This window comes from Cyanistes caeruleus, chromosome Z (assembly GCF_971803275.1).
Source record: "Cyanistes caeruleus chromosome Z, bCyaCae1.hap1.1, whole genome shotgun sequence".
Classification (NCBI taxonomy): Eukaryota; Metazoa; Chordata; class Aves; order Passeriformes; family Paridae; genus Cyanistes; species Cyanistes caeruleus.
Window position 1 is genome coordinate 63,245,160 of NC_141732.1, and position 12,609 is coordinate 63,257,768.

Sequence of the window (12,609 nt, forward strand, 5' to 3'; positions counted from 1 at the left end):
GTCAATTGAAATGTAAAGAAAATGTGACTGACAATAATTATTCCAGAAACAATAAACAGAAACAGGCCCACTAGGCTTGATTGCTCAAGGAACTTCCGAGGACAGAATAGAGTTATGATACACCTCTTCCACAAAATGCCTGAAACGCCTATAGAAAGCACTGTGATATACAAACAGATAGAAAACATAGTCAGGGCTGCATTGCCACTCAGGGCCTTGTGAAGGTCTGCTAGTTTAGCCATGAATCCAGATCTTTATCAATATCAGGCTGCTATCCTGATTTTTGAGTCATATCTTACAAGCTGTCTTGAGATGTCATGACATTGCTTTACAGGTTCATGATCCCCTGAGTCTGCTGTAACTTAACTGATGAGGTCAGCAGGGCAGCACTGAGGCAGGCCATGCTTTGGCCACCAAATCCTTTAAGTGTTGATCACACTGCAGTAACTTTTCCAAGGAATGTTGTACCAGTTGTTTGAATCCATATAGTTGTCTCCTTTTTAATCAAGACTGAGTTGAATTCAGACAAGCATCTGTATATATTTATAATATATTATCCAGCTTCAGTCCCAACACCCAAACAGGTAGGTTTGGTATAGAGGCTCTATTCCCATGTGCTGAAAATAGGGAAATATATGAATCACAGCATCACTAAACAAGTGAGATCAGATCCAGCTCTGAAGATTGTGTAGTTCCACCCCGCTGCTCAAAGCAGGACCAGTTATGTCACATTGCTCAGAACCACATCCAATCAGCTTTTGAGCATCTCTGAGAAAGAAGACTAAAGACCCACGGAACACTGTTCCAATGTTTGGTCACAACTTCTTTAGACTACATGCATCTTCATGTATTTGACTTCATGCCCACTGCCTCCAATCCTGTCTCCACTTCCCCGAGAACAGATTCCTTTCCCCTTTAGTGTGTCTCTCCCATCCTACTAGGACTCTGTATACACTGATAAGGTATCCCAAGCCTTCCCTTCTCCAGGCTAAACAGTCCCAGATCTCTCTGTCCCTCTATGGCAGATAGTCCAAGCTTCAAGCTCTTAATATCTTTCCTGGCCCTCAGCAGACCCGTGTGTCCTTTGTTTTGGTGAGCACAGAACTGGACACAGTATTCCAGATGTGCCTTGCCAATGCTGAGCATGGGGAAAGGATCACATCCCTAAATTTGCAATGCCCTTCCGAAAGCAGCCCATAGTGCTGTTGGCTGTATTTGCCCAAAGGGCTCATGCTCACCTTCAGATCTACCAAAACCAGTAAGTCCTTCTCTGCAGAACTGATTTTCAGCTTGCTGAGATCAAATGACTAAATCAAAGTAGAGGTGGTACTGCCCAGGTTTATCACACATATAACCCTCCATAAAATTGATCATTGCTGCAAACAGTGAAATAAATGTGTGTAAACCATACAAAACTGCTACTTACCTAGCTGTAAACTGAAGTGTTTATGCTCAGTATTACACTTTCAGGTGTTAACAACTGTCAAAATAACCATTTCCAAGCATATAAGATATACAATAATTTTAACTACTAGGGTATTGGGATGAAGAATAATATAAATTGGTGAATATGCTTTTCCACAAATAATTTATCTTATGAGTTTACTTACAGCTATGCCAAATCACTTTTTCAGTGGAGTCTTGCTTTATTCTCTTAATATCAACAACCAAGTATTCTCTACATGTCTAGTGGTGGTGACTTTCCAGGTTGATTTCCACTGAGCCACCATCTAGGCATTTCATATAAGAATGGGGACAGCAAATGTGGGGGAAAAAATTTAAGAAATATCTACATTATGTGTTATGCTATTTAAAGCAAATTTAAAAAGTGGAAACCAAAAAAACCGTTCACAACTAGACATGCTTTGAGAAAGGATAGAAAGACTACTAAAATGCATTTAATTTTTTGAAAGGAAAACTCACATAAATCTATTGCTTTGCTGTTGTAGGGCAGAGAGAGGAGGTCCTGAACTTTTCCTCCCCTCAAGACTTGGCACCAGGAACCGGGTGAGCACCCCTGGCCCCCCAACACAGGTGAGCCTCAGCATATACTCATGCCACTAATGAGTGTTTCAAGTGTCAAGAGACTTCCACCTACTTCTCGTATTTAGTTGTCTTGGTATCTTTCAAACAGAAATAGAAAGGGCAAACCCACACAATTTGTGTAGGGAACATAGGCAGATGGATAAGGGTTGAACTGCAACCTCCTAAGTTTGGTAGCTTGAGCTTGTGGTGCAATCTGTTCTGTGAAACATCCTTTCTCATGTTATTTCTGGCTGTTTCTGCAATGCGTCATCAAATGCTATTCACACTATGAAGCACAATGATTGCATTGCTCTTTAATTCCCCTCAAGCTTGCCATGATTGTTGATTAAACAGTATGTGGGCTATGATTAGCTCCAGTGTAGAATACCAAATTGACTCCTACCTGCTCAGGAGGAGCACCACAGCAGACAATGCTTTGTTTTTTTCTCTTGGACCATGCTGTCATTAGGACCATTAATGTAATATTCATGCAAATATAAACCTGAACCACTGAAAATATAGAATTTGTCTGCTCTTTGGTCAGAATTATGAAAAATGAAAGTATTTTGAACTTTACCTCAAATTTCAAAATCATTTAGTCTTTATAAGTGTTACTATTAGAGCAATATTTGTGCCCTTCTTTCAGCATTTCCCCATTCTTCTTTCTCACCAGGGAACTACCAGACAGATACAGCTCAACAAGTTCTGTTGTGACTTTCTGGTTTCCAATAGCTTTGGCCTGTGAATATCCTTGGTATGTACTGCCAGTTCAGCTTATTCTGGCTGCTTTTCTCTTAGTGTCTGTCTTATGCTTGGTGTCTAGTTCTCATGATATCTGTAGGAGCTTTCAACAAGACTTGTATAAAGTCTCACCAAAATTTACATTTTTTTAAAATAGAGTGGCCTATTCAAATGGATAAGAAAGTGATTGGACAGTCATATCCAGAGGACAGTTGGGGACAGCTCAGTGTTCTGACAGATATTGCCAACAAGCAATGTCTCTCAGGGGTCCATGTTGGGACCAGTGTTATTTAATGTTGTCATCAATGGCATAGACAAAGAGATCCAGGGCACCCTCAGCAAGTTTGACAAAGACACCAGGCTGAGTGGTGCTGTTGACACTCCTAAAAAGACAGAATGCCATCCAGAGGTACCTGGACCAACTCAAGAAGTGGGCCCATGGAGCCCCATGAGGTTTAACAAGACGAAGTGCAAGGTGGTGCACCGGGGCTAACCAAGGTATTATCAGTATAGCCTGGGTAAAGGAGGGATTGGGAAACCAAGAAGAATCAGGGGTTCTGGTGGGTCAAAAATCTCAACATGACCCAGCCATGGGCACTCACAGCCCAGAAAGACAGCTGTGACAACTGGGCTGCAATTGGCCAGCAGGACAAGAGAGGTGATTCTGCCCCTCTGCTCTCATGAGACCCCACCTGCAGTGCTGCGTCCAGCTCTGGGGTCCCCAGCACAGGAAGGACATGGACCTGTTGGAGTGAGTCCAGAGGAGGGCCACCAAGATGATTATCTCCTGTGAAGTCAGGCTGAGAGAGTTGGGATTGCTCAATCTGGAGAGCAGATGTCTTCAGGGACAGTTTAAGGTAGCTTTCTAGTGCCTAAAGCGAGCCTACAAGAAGGTTGCAGAGGTACATTTTTTTAAGGTTATCTAGCAATAAGAAAAGCCAAAATGGCTTGAAACTGAAAAAAAGCAGGTTTAGACTAGAAGTTAGGAAGAAATTCTTTACTGTGAGGGTGGTGAGACACTGCAACAGATTTCCCAGAGAAGCCCTGGAAGTGTTCACAGCCAGGTTGGATAGGACTTTGAGCAACCTGGTCTAGTGGAAGGTGCCCCCTGTCAGCCACCAACGAGACAGGAGAACGATATAAGAGAAACCAGTGGCTGCAAGTGAACCCACATAAACTGAAGGCACATTTTTAAACATTAAACTCATGTTTTAAACAGTGAGAATGTTTAATCATTGGAGAAAAATTTCAAGGGAAGTGATAAATGCTTCATTTTGTGTTATCTTCAAACACAGGCTGCTTTTCTGGCATGTGTTTTAACATGTACAAACTATATGTCAGAGAAGGGCAAGTTATCCTTTGCTCTGAGCAGTGGTAAGGGAGATAAATTTAATATTTGTGATATAGGGAGATTAGGGAAAATTATGCTCATTCTTCTTTAATCCCATCTGTGAATTAACACGAGTGCAATTGCATGCACAAAAATGAGTACAAAATGTCATTTTTATGCTACCAGTATAATTTGTAGGTAAATATTCTTTTTATCTGTATTCTTTCATTGCTTTACTGCGGTCACAAAGTCATTTTACAGTTCTTAAACCAAAGGGAAGAACTTCAGAACAAAGCACCTGTCTTCAAGAGATCACTAAGAATTTCTGCCTCTTTTTAAAAATCTTTTGAATCGTAAACTCATCTCATTTCTGGAAATTCATTAGTGATTATTTACTTAGTAAAATGGCTCAGCTCCTTTCTCTTCATTAAAAAGTTCTTTCCAAAGTAATATAGTTTTTCTGTTTGGACACTCTGGAGTGGCTTGTGTTTCTGTAATGTTTGATGTGCCAATTTTTAAAAAATGTGCCACCATATAAGAACCAGCACGGTGATCATTATTGGCAACTTTCACTGGCACTGAGGTATTGTAAAATACAATGTTGATTTTAATTAGTGTCTGTAGCATATCCCACACTAGAATCCTAAATTTTCTAGACAGAACAATAATACTTCATAGAATGGAAAGAACTCTTAAGGATCTACTTTCCATTAACAGCCAATCTTTCTATTTTCTTGCTTTTCATCTCTCTTGTTTGAGCAAAATAAAACCCAAGAAATAGTAATTTTAATTTTTAGGACAGGGCCTTGTTTTCTGAAGAAATAAAGTCAAATAATAAAAATCATTTAAAAAGACACACACTGAGACCAGCTAAAGGCACAGATGATGTTGCATTGTAACACTAATGAAATCAGAAAGTAAAGCACTGAAAAATATTAAACTCCATTAGAAATGGAGTTTTCAAAGTGGTTTTATGAAGAGATTAACCAGGTTTACATTGTTCTCTTATGGCAATTTTGCTAAAAATCAACTAGTTTCCTTCAGATAAAAGTACTTTTGTTCTGACAAAAGAGAAAAAAATCAATAAACTAGATTTTAAGCCAGTGCAATTGGATTTAATTGCTTTGAAGTCAATAGATTTATCCAAATTTATTTTAACATTCAGGAGAAATTGTCCACTACCAAAAAAATGCCTCTTTGAAGTGTTCAGAAAACATTATATTCCACTATTTTTTAGGACTGTGTTTATTGCTGTCTTTTGCCTCAGCAGTATATTCCAACAATGATATGGGTTGTGTGTCCAGCATCCAAGTGTGCTGTCTACTTTTGATTGCTTCTAACATTCACTCTTTGCCATCCTTTCTCTTAGCCTTTCAAGAAGATGTTTGAAGAAAAAAAAATACTATTTTCTTAAAAAATTCCTGCAAGAAATTAAAGCAGTTCTTGAGTCTTGATAGCAGAGGGAATCTACAAAGGAGGTATAGTATTTCTCTGAATCCTGAAATGTGTTTTATCTCATGTGTGTATGCAATGGTTACAATGTGAGGGCTGAGCATTCTCTGTATGACATTCCATGATTTAATATTTTCTTAACTTTTCCTTCTGTCTTTTAATGTGTTTCTGTGTACCTCATGAAGTTCCCATTTCTGAAGATTTTCATTTCTTAGAGCCACATTAGCCATTCAGTAGCAACAACTTGGAAAGCCACAAGGAGAATAACTTTTCATCATGAATTGATCTAGACTCGCCATTGACAGGTGCTAATAGCAGGGAGCAGTTGAGTTGAAGGGATTATTTCTCCACATGTTCTAGTTACCAAAAATGGGCAGTGGTTTCTTGGGTAAAGTCTCATCAAATGGGTTTCAGTTTCCAATGCAGAGGAAAGCGAAAGAAATAAAAAAAATGTAGCTTAGGGATTTCTCTACTATGAGTTTAGCACAATTTCTTAGTGATGAGTTATTTCACCACACATCAAATCCTGTGTTAAGGATTTGGGCCCCTCTCTCCAAGAAAGACACTGAGGTGCTGCAGCAAGTCTGGAGAGAGACAACAGAGCCGGGGCAGGGTCTGGAGCACAAGTGCTGTGAGGAGCAGCTGAGGTAGCTGGGGGTGTTTAGCCTGGGGAAAAGGAGGCTCACTCTCTACAGCTGCCTGAAGGGAGACTGTAGCCAGGTGAGGCTCAGTCTCTTCTCCTAACTCAATAACTAACGGAAAGGAAAAAAGGAAATTGCCTTAAGATGCAAAAGGGAAGGTTTAAATTAGATATCAGAAAAAAATATTTTTCACAGAAAGTTTTGTAAGGCATTTGGAAAGACTTCCCAGGGAAGAGGTGGAGCCATCATCCCTGGAAGTGTTCATAAACCAAGTGGATATGTCACTCGAGGACAAGGTGTAAGGGTGAACATGGTGGTGGTGCTATAGTGACAGTTGGATTTGATGAACTTAGAGGTCTTTACCAGCCTTCATGATTCTATGATTCTTCTACATAGGAAGCTAGCAACAGCTTTTCCATCTCAGGACACCCCATCACCACATCCTTTTCCCGTGGCATGAGCAGGTAAAAGAGATAGATTACATCCATTGACATGGATGACAAATCTCAGCCTGCGAGTTATCTCAGTCAGTAGGTATTGTCTATATGTCATGTACACAGCATACAAGGGTTCTCATAAATAAATGAGACATTCATATTCCAATCCATACTCATTTATGTATTGACTTGTATTTGTGCATCTTCTGTAATTAACCTGCATAGAAAATTAAACTCACTGCTTCTTTTCTTCTTCTGCAAACACTTTAAATATATGAAGGAAAAAAAACAGAGGGAAATTGCAACATGCTCCTCAGACCAAATTTGGTAGGTAGTTAATTCCAAAACACATCTTTATACTTTGGTGCTTTAGGAGAGAATCAATATAACTGTAGACTTAGGGCACAATAAGAACTCATGACTATTGTGATACACATTTGTTTGAGGAAATTTTTCCCTACACTTCCACTGATGCAGTGTGGGCTCTCAGCCTCCCCACCTGCCAGATAATTCCTGCAGGATGTCACATGCAGAGTGTCTGTTTCCTGGCAGGCAATGCCCTGTGACCCTTGGCAGCAGGAGCCTCTTTCCCTTCCGTCTTACTGCATTGCTTTGTGTCCTCTCCGGGTGAGGGTTGAGAATGTTGCTCCCTTGGAAGGTCCTGGACTAAAGCCCCAGGTAGGAAGGATGTGATGTGCAGCATCTTTTGTCAGAGATAAAATGCAATTAGCCTGGAGGATGTGTGAGTAAAGGAAGCTTACAGGAACATACAATCACATGTCTCTGTTGAAGCATTTAAAAGCACTTGTCTCAAAAATAGGATTAAGTGAGTTAGAGTGCAGGAATCCTTGGACACAGCCTCTCAGTGTAGCCCAGGTCTCATATCCTATCAAAATGTATCTTTAGCCTACAATACCTCTGAATTGTCACAGATAGGGTTGTTGTGAAGTCCTTTAGGTCTTTTCGCATGAAGTCATAGTAACTGCAGATCTAAACTCTACTTATTTTAAAGATGTAGAACAAAAAATTATGTTTTAATACATCTTTATGTAGTTTACCACATCTGTATAAAATTTTCAGCAAGAGTAAAGGATAGTTTCAATCTCTGTCTAATTTGTATTTCATTTTGGTATCAGTGATTTTCAGTATCACATCTGGATTTTTAATTTTCAAATATAGCATAATTTTTTTACTGATTTAATGAAGTCAAACTCCTCTTACTTATATGGTGATTCCATAACTGAACAATATATTCATTTTCTATATAGAAAAAAATTCTATCAGAAAAGTTTTGTCTTACCAGATTTGCATTGGTGGTTTTATGCATATGGTTCAAGCAATTTTATGACTGAAACTGACACTACAGGTAGTCAAGACACACTATATTTGAACAAAAATCATGATAAAAAGTCAGGCAAGGAAATCAATGGAATAAATTCAAAATGGTTTGTGACAAAGTGACTTTCCCAGAAGGTCAGCTTACAAAATTAATTTTACAAGGTTTATTTTTAGCAATTTTGAAATTTAATTTGGAACAGTCAGCTTAGATGTAATGTTAAAATTGAAAGCAATGGCCACAGCTTTGTAAACAGGAAAAGTCTGGTGTAGTATCACATTATAACATTATTTGGGATAACTATGCCACAAACAGAGCAGAATTTTGGCCATACAAACTGACAGCAGTTCAAGATATAAAAGTGATCTCAAAACTTTATATTTATCCAGTAATACTTATGTTTGTTTACATCAGTGCAGAATAATTTTATTTCTGCTCTCCCTCTCCTGGTCTTTTGTTATGAAATTAAAGAGAAATTAAACTCATAAAAATACCTCCCAGCAATGGGTTCAGTCGACATTTCAGGGATTTTTCTGATACCAGTACTATTCAAATAGCTATGTGCCACATTTCCTCAAGACGATGAGACAAATGAAATTTCTGCAGGATTATTTACAAGGCTTAAGTAGACCAGAGTTGTTCCCCGTGGACCACCATTTCCTCTGCATGTTCAAGCTATGATTAGTGCAAGGTTGGAGAGGAGCCATCCTCATTTCAGGAAGGCAAGGTGACCAGTCACTGACCGCGGAGTGCTCCCTCCCTCACGGCAGATCAAGAGCCCTTCTGGTTTGCTCCTAGCTTCCTCACCAGGATGTAATGATACATCCAAGCCATGAGCCATTTCCTTCGATTGCACCTCCTCTGCTAGTGGTTGGCTAGATAAGAGATATTATATAGCTTCACAATCACTTTGATGGACACAATTTATCAAAGGGACATCCTACCCTTCCTTGTGCAAGTAGGGCTACGTGGGGCTGTGTACGTGCTCCCAGTCAGGGGACACTGAATGGTCCAGGCAGTTCTGCTTCTGCTCAACAAATGTCTAGTGGTGGCACAGCACTGGCATAGACCCCAGACTTGGCACCAGCAAGAGTCCACAATGATTTTTGTTTAGAATTACATGCTACTTGATCTGTTAGAATTTTGTCATATGTCACCTAGATAGCTTAGGTATGTGCTTGCTTATTTACAGCAGTTATAAACTTATCTTCATTAGTGGTCATAGTGGCTCATTTAAAAAAATGGCACTGGAGTTAAGGGAAGGTAACAAATAGGCACAGAAACCACACAGTATAAAAATGTACATAGAAAATAAATTGTCCACAAAATTTACAATTTAAAATCCCTGGCTCCCAAGTTTATTTTTGCAGCCTGCTTCCGTTTCCATTTATATTATAGGGCTTACACCCTCTGTTCAGTTCATGCAACAGGGATGTATGATACCCACTTGAAAAGCTTATGAGACAGAATCTAGGTCCAGGTAAGGGAGGAGATGCTGAGAAAATGTTGGCTAGTGGAAAAGGCAGTCTTCAGAATATCAGAACATTTTTGAGATCCTAACTGCATATTTTGGCAGAGTATTTAAGGAGGAAGTATTTTAAAAAATTGCAATTTTGTGTATGTTGTTTCTGTGGCTTCTCTTTTCAAGAAGATTCTTTCGTGTATCAGGGACAGTATTAAAAAACAAGGAAATTTCTCTGACTGAGAAATGAGAAAGTTGGGAGTGGTTGGTACCACAGATGCACTGGAAGTAGAAGGAAATGAGAAGAGGAAATCTCATCTCAATATTTACCACTAAAAAAAAAAAAAAAGGCCTTTTAGAGTAAAGTGACAAAATTCTCATCTTCTCATCTCTTCCTCTTCATATGGGAGAGAGCTGGTGTTTCATAAAGCCAGCCAGTACTGTATCCAGGTGAGGATTAATGAAATCAAGAGAGAAAACAGCCTATCTGTTGTGGTCAATGATACAAAGAAGGGAAAAGGAGGAGAAACTGAGGAGCAAATAAGAATTACTAGTTAAACAACTAAAAAATTAATTAATTTATAATCCTGGGAAGACCAAATGGAAGTACTCAACAACCAGACTAAATCAAATAGTCGTATTTAAATATTCTTTATAGAATAAAATAGCTATATTTTAAATATTCTTCTTTAAATATTCTGGCTAGTCTGCCCTTTTTATGGACCTTTTTTTATTCTTTCTCTTTTAAGAGAAAGAATTAGGAGCTGGTAAGGTAAGGTTTTGCCAGTACCACCCAGAAAACTAAAACTATCAAATCCTGTATGTACTGCTGTTGAAGAACATAATAAATATTCTTTTCATTTAACCTTTCAGTACATGTTGGATACATCAAGCAAATAACAGAATTAAAGTTATTATTAAAGTAGAGAATAAAATGAGTATATTTCAGCACTTAAGAAACTTGATAAATTGTAAATATTTAATCCTCAAACTAAAGTAGGCAGTTGGTCAGCCATGCACTTGATAAAACTTTTTTATTTGATATTTTTAGACAAAAGCTGTTTCCATATATGATGCAAATTGTATTCCATGAAGGAGAAAATGATCTTTTTTCTTTCCATATTAAATTAAAACTTTATCAAATCGTAAGACACAGTGTTTACTAGTATATTACAGGACTTATTTCACAATCACATCCATCTCTATTACTAAATAGGTGTATTATTGAATCTCAAGATTCTCAGTACTCAGAAAAATAGTTTCTGGCATTTTGTGCTCACATTTTATTCATTTTTTTTTCTCCTGTTAAGGCACATTTTACTTCTGAAGTTGATAGCATTCACAAAAAGAGCACATCTTACTACATTGTGGCAATATCAAAAGGCCACAGTTAGACAAAAATTATTTTAGGCTTAATGACAGCTTAGCTTATTTCGATTTCAGTTATCTGAACTTTTTTCTATATCTGAAAATTCTCCAATTATTTTTATAAAAGTTTTAATGATAAAATTAATTAGATCTGTTACGCAATCTACATATGTAAGGAAGCTCACACAAGTAACAGCTGAGATTTGTTTCCTCCTTCTTTTCAAGAAGAAGGTGTTCATAAGAGGATTCATTTAACATGTTAAAACGAGCAATATTCTGAAAATTTGTGTCCTAATCCCATGAAGCCCTGGGACATATATTTAACCTTAAGTTCTTGGATCATGTTAGAGCCAATGGGACCATTGAATTAGCAAATGTAAGCCTGCTCAAGTGTCCTGATGGATTAGAGTCAATATTTTCTGCAGAGAAGTCACAGATGCTCATCCCTGAAAGTGCTCAAGGCCAGGTTGGATGAGGCTTTGAGTAAACTGGTCAGGTGAAAGTTGTCTCTGCCCATGGCAGGGGATTTGGAACTAGAGGATCTTTAAGATCTCTTCCATCCAAATCATTTTATGATTCTATGATCCTATGTTTTCAACCTCATACAGAATGGAGATCCTTAGATCAGGATTTAACAGTAAATTCAAATAAAATATATAAAACTTCCATCCTAATCCAACTATACCTTTCACACAATTTAATTTTATTTTTCAGTACTGGGGATTAAAAAAGGTAAGGTATGCAACATTTTTAACTACATATGATGCCACAAAATGCTGCAAAATTGCTTTCTTAAAACTTTAGAAATACGCAAACTAGGTCCAGAATTCCCACACTGTCCAACCCCAGCCTTCAGGAAGCTGCAAAGGTACATGCTCTGTAAGTGCAGCGGGTTTTGGCACTGCATTATTCACACAGAAATAGTGCTTTGAATTGCTTTGTATTTTCTAGGTGCTAGGTTAGGACTCTCAGGGATATGGCAGAGCTGAAACTGAGGTATATGAGATACCCTTTCAGTGCTCTGGTCCCCATTTCTGTATGTACTCTGAGAAGATATCCTGTGGGCTGGATGGAGTTGAGTACTAATCAGATGTATTGATTAGGGTGGCAAATATCTAATTATTTTATCCTCCACCAAAAAGTTTGAGCAGGCTGATGTTGAATTTCTACAAATTAAAGAGTGTTGTGATTGTTACTTAGTACGTGCATTTCCTCATATTCCAGTTTGTTACAGCAACAATGGAAAGAGACATGAGACACTTCCTGTACCCTAAATTTAACTTCCATATGTTTCCTTTTTTTCTATATTTCAAACTCCCTCTTTTTGCTTATACTGTCCTGTGGTGAAGTTTGATTTTATACATTGTTGACAATATGCAAATTTTAAAGAAACACAGTCTGACTGTTTTGGTCAATTCCAAACCAGATTGTTATTTTGAGAAAAGTACAGGATGAATTTCAGCTTATATAGAATTTTCATTCCGTTCCAGGATTGTTATTACATGTATTTTGGTCATGTCAACTCATCTTCTTTGTGTCTTCTTTTCTGTAAAGTTACAGATAATGTGGGTATCTTCTCTGGTTATCCAAGGATAAGAAAAATATTGGGAATACTGAAGGGTTTGGACATTATCCATTCTCAGTCGGACAACTGGAGATTTATATTAAATAACAGATAAAGGTTTTTCACCCAGGAGATGGTTGAGCACTGTATCAGGTTCCCCAGGGAAGTGGCCATGGTACCAAGATTAAGTTCAAGAAGCATTTGGACAATGCTCTCAGGTACATGGTGAGGTTCTTGAAGTGTCCTGCACAAG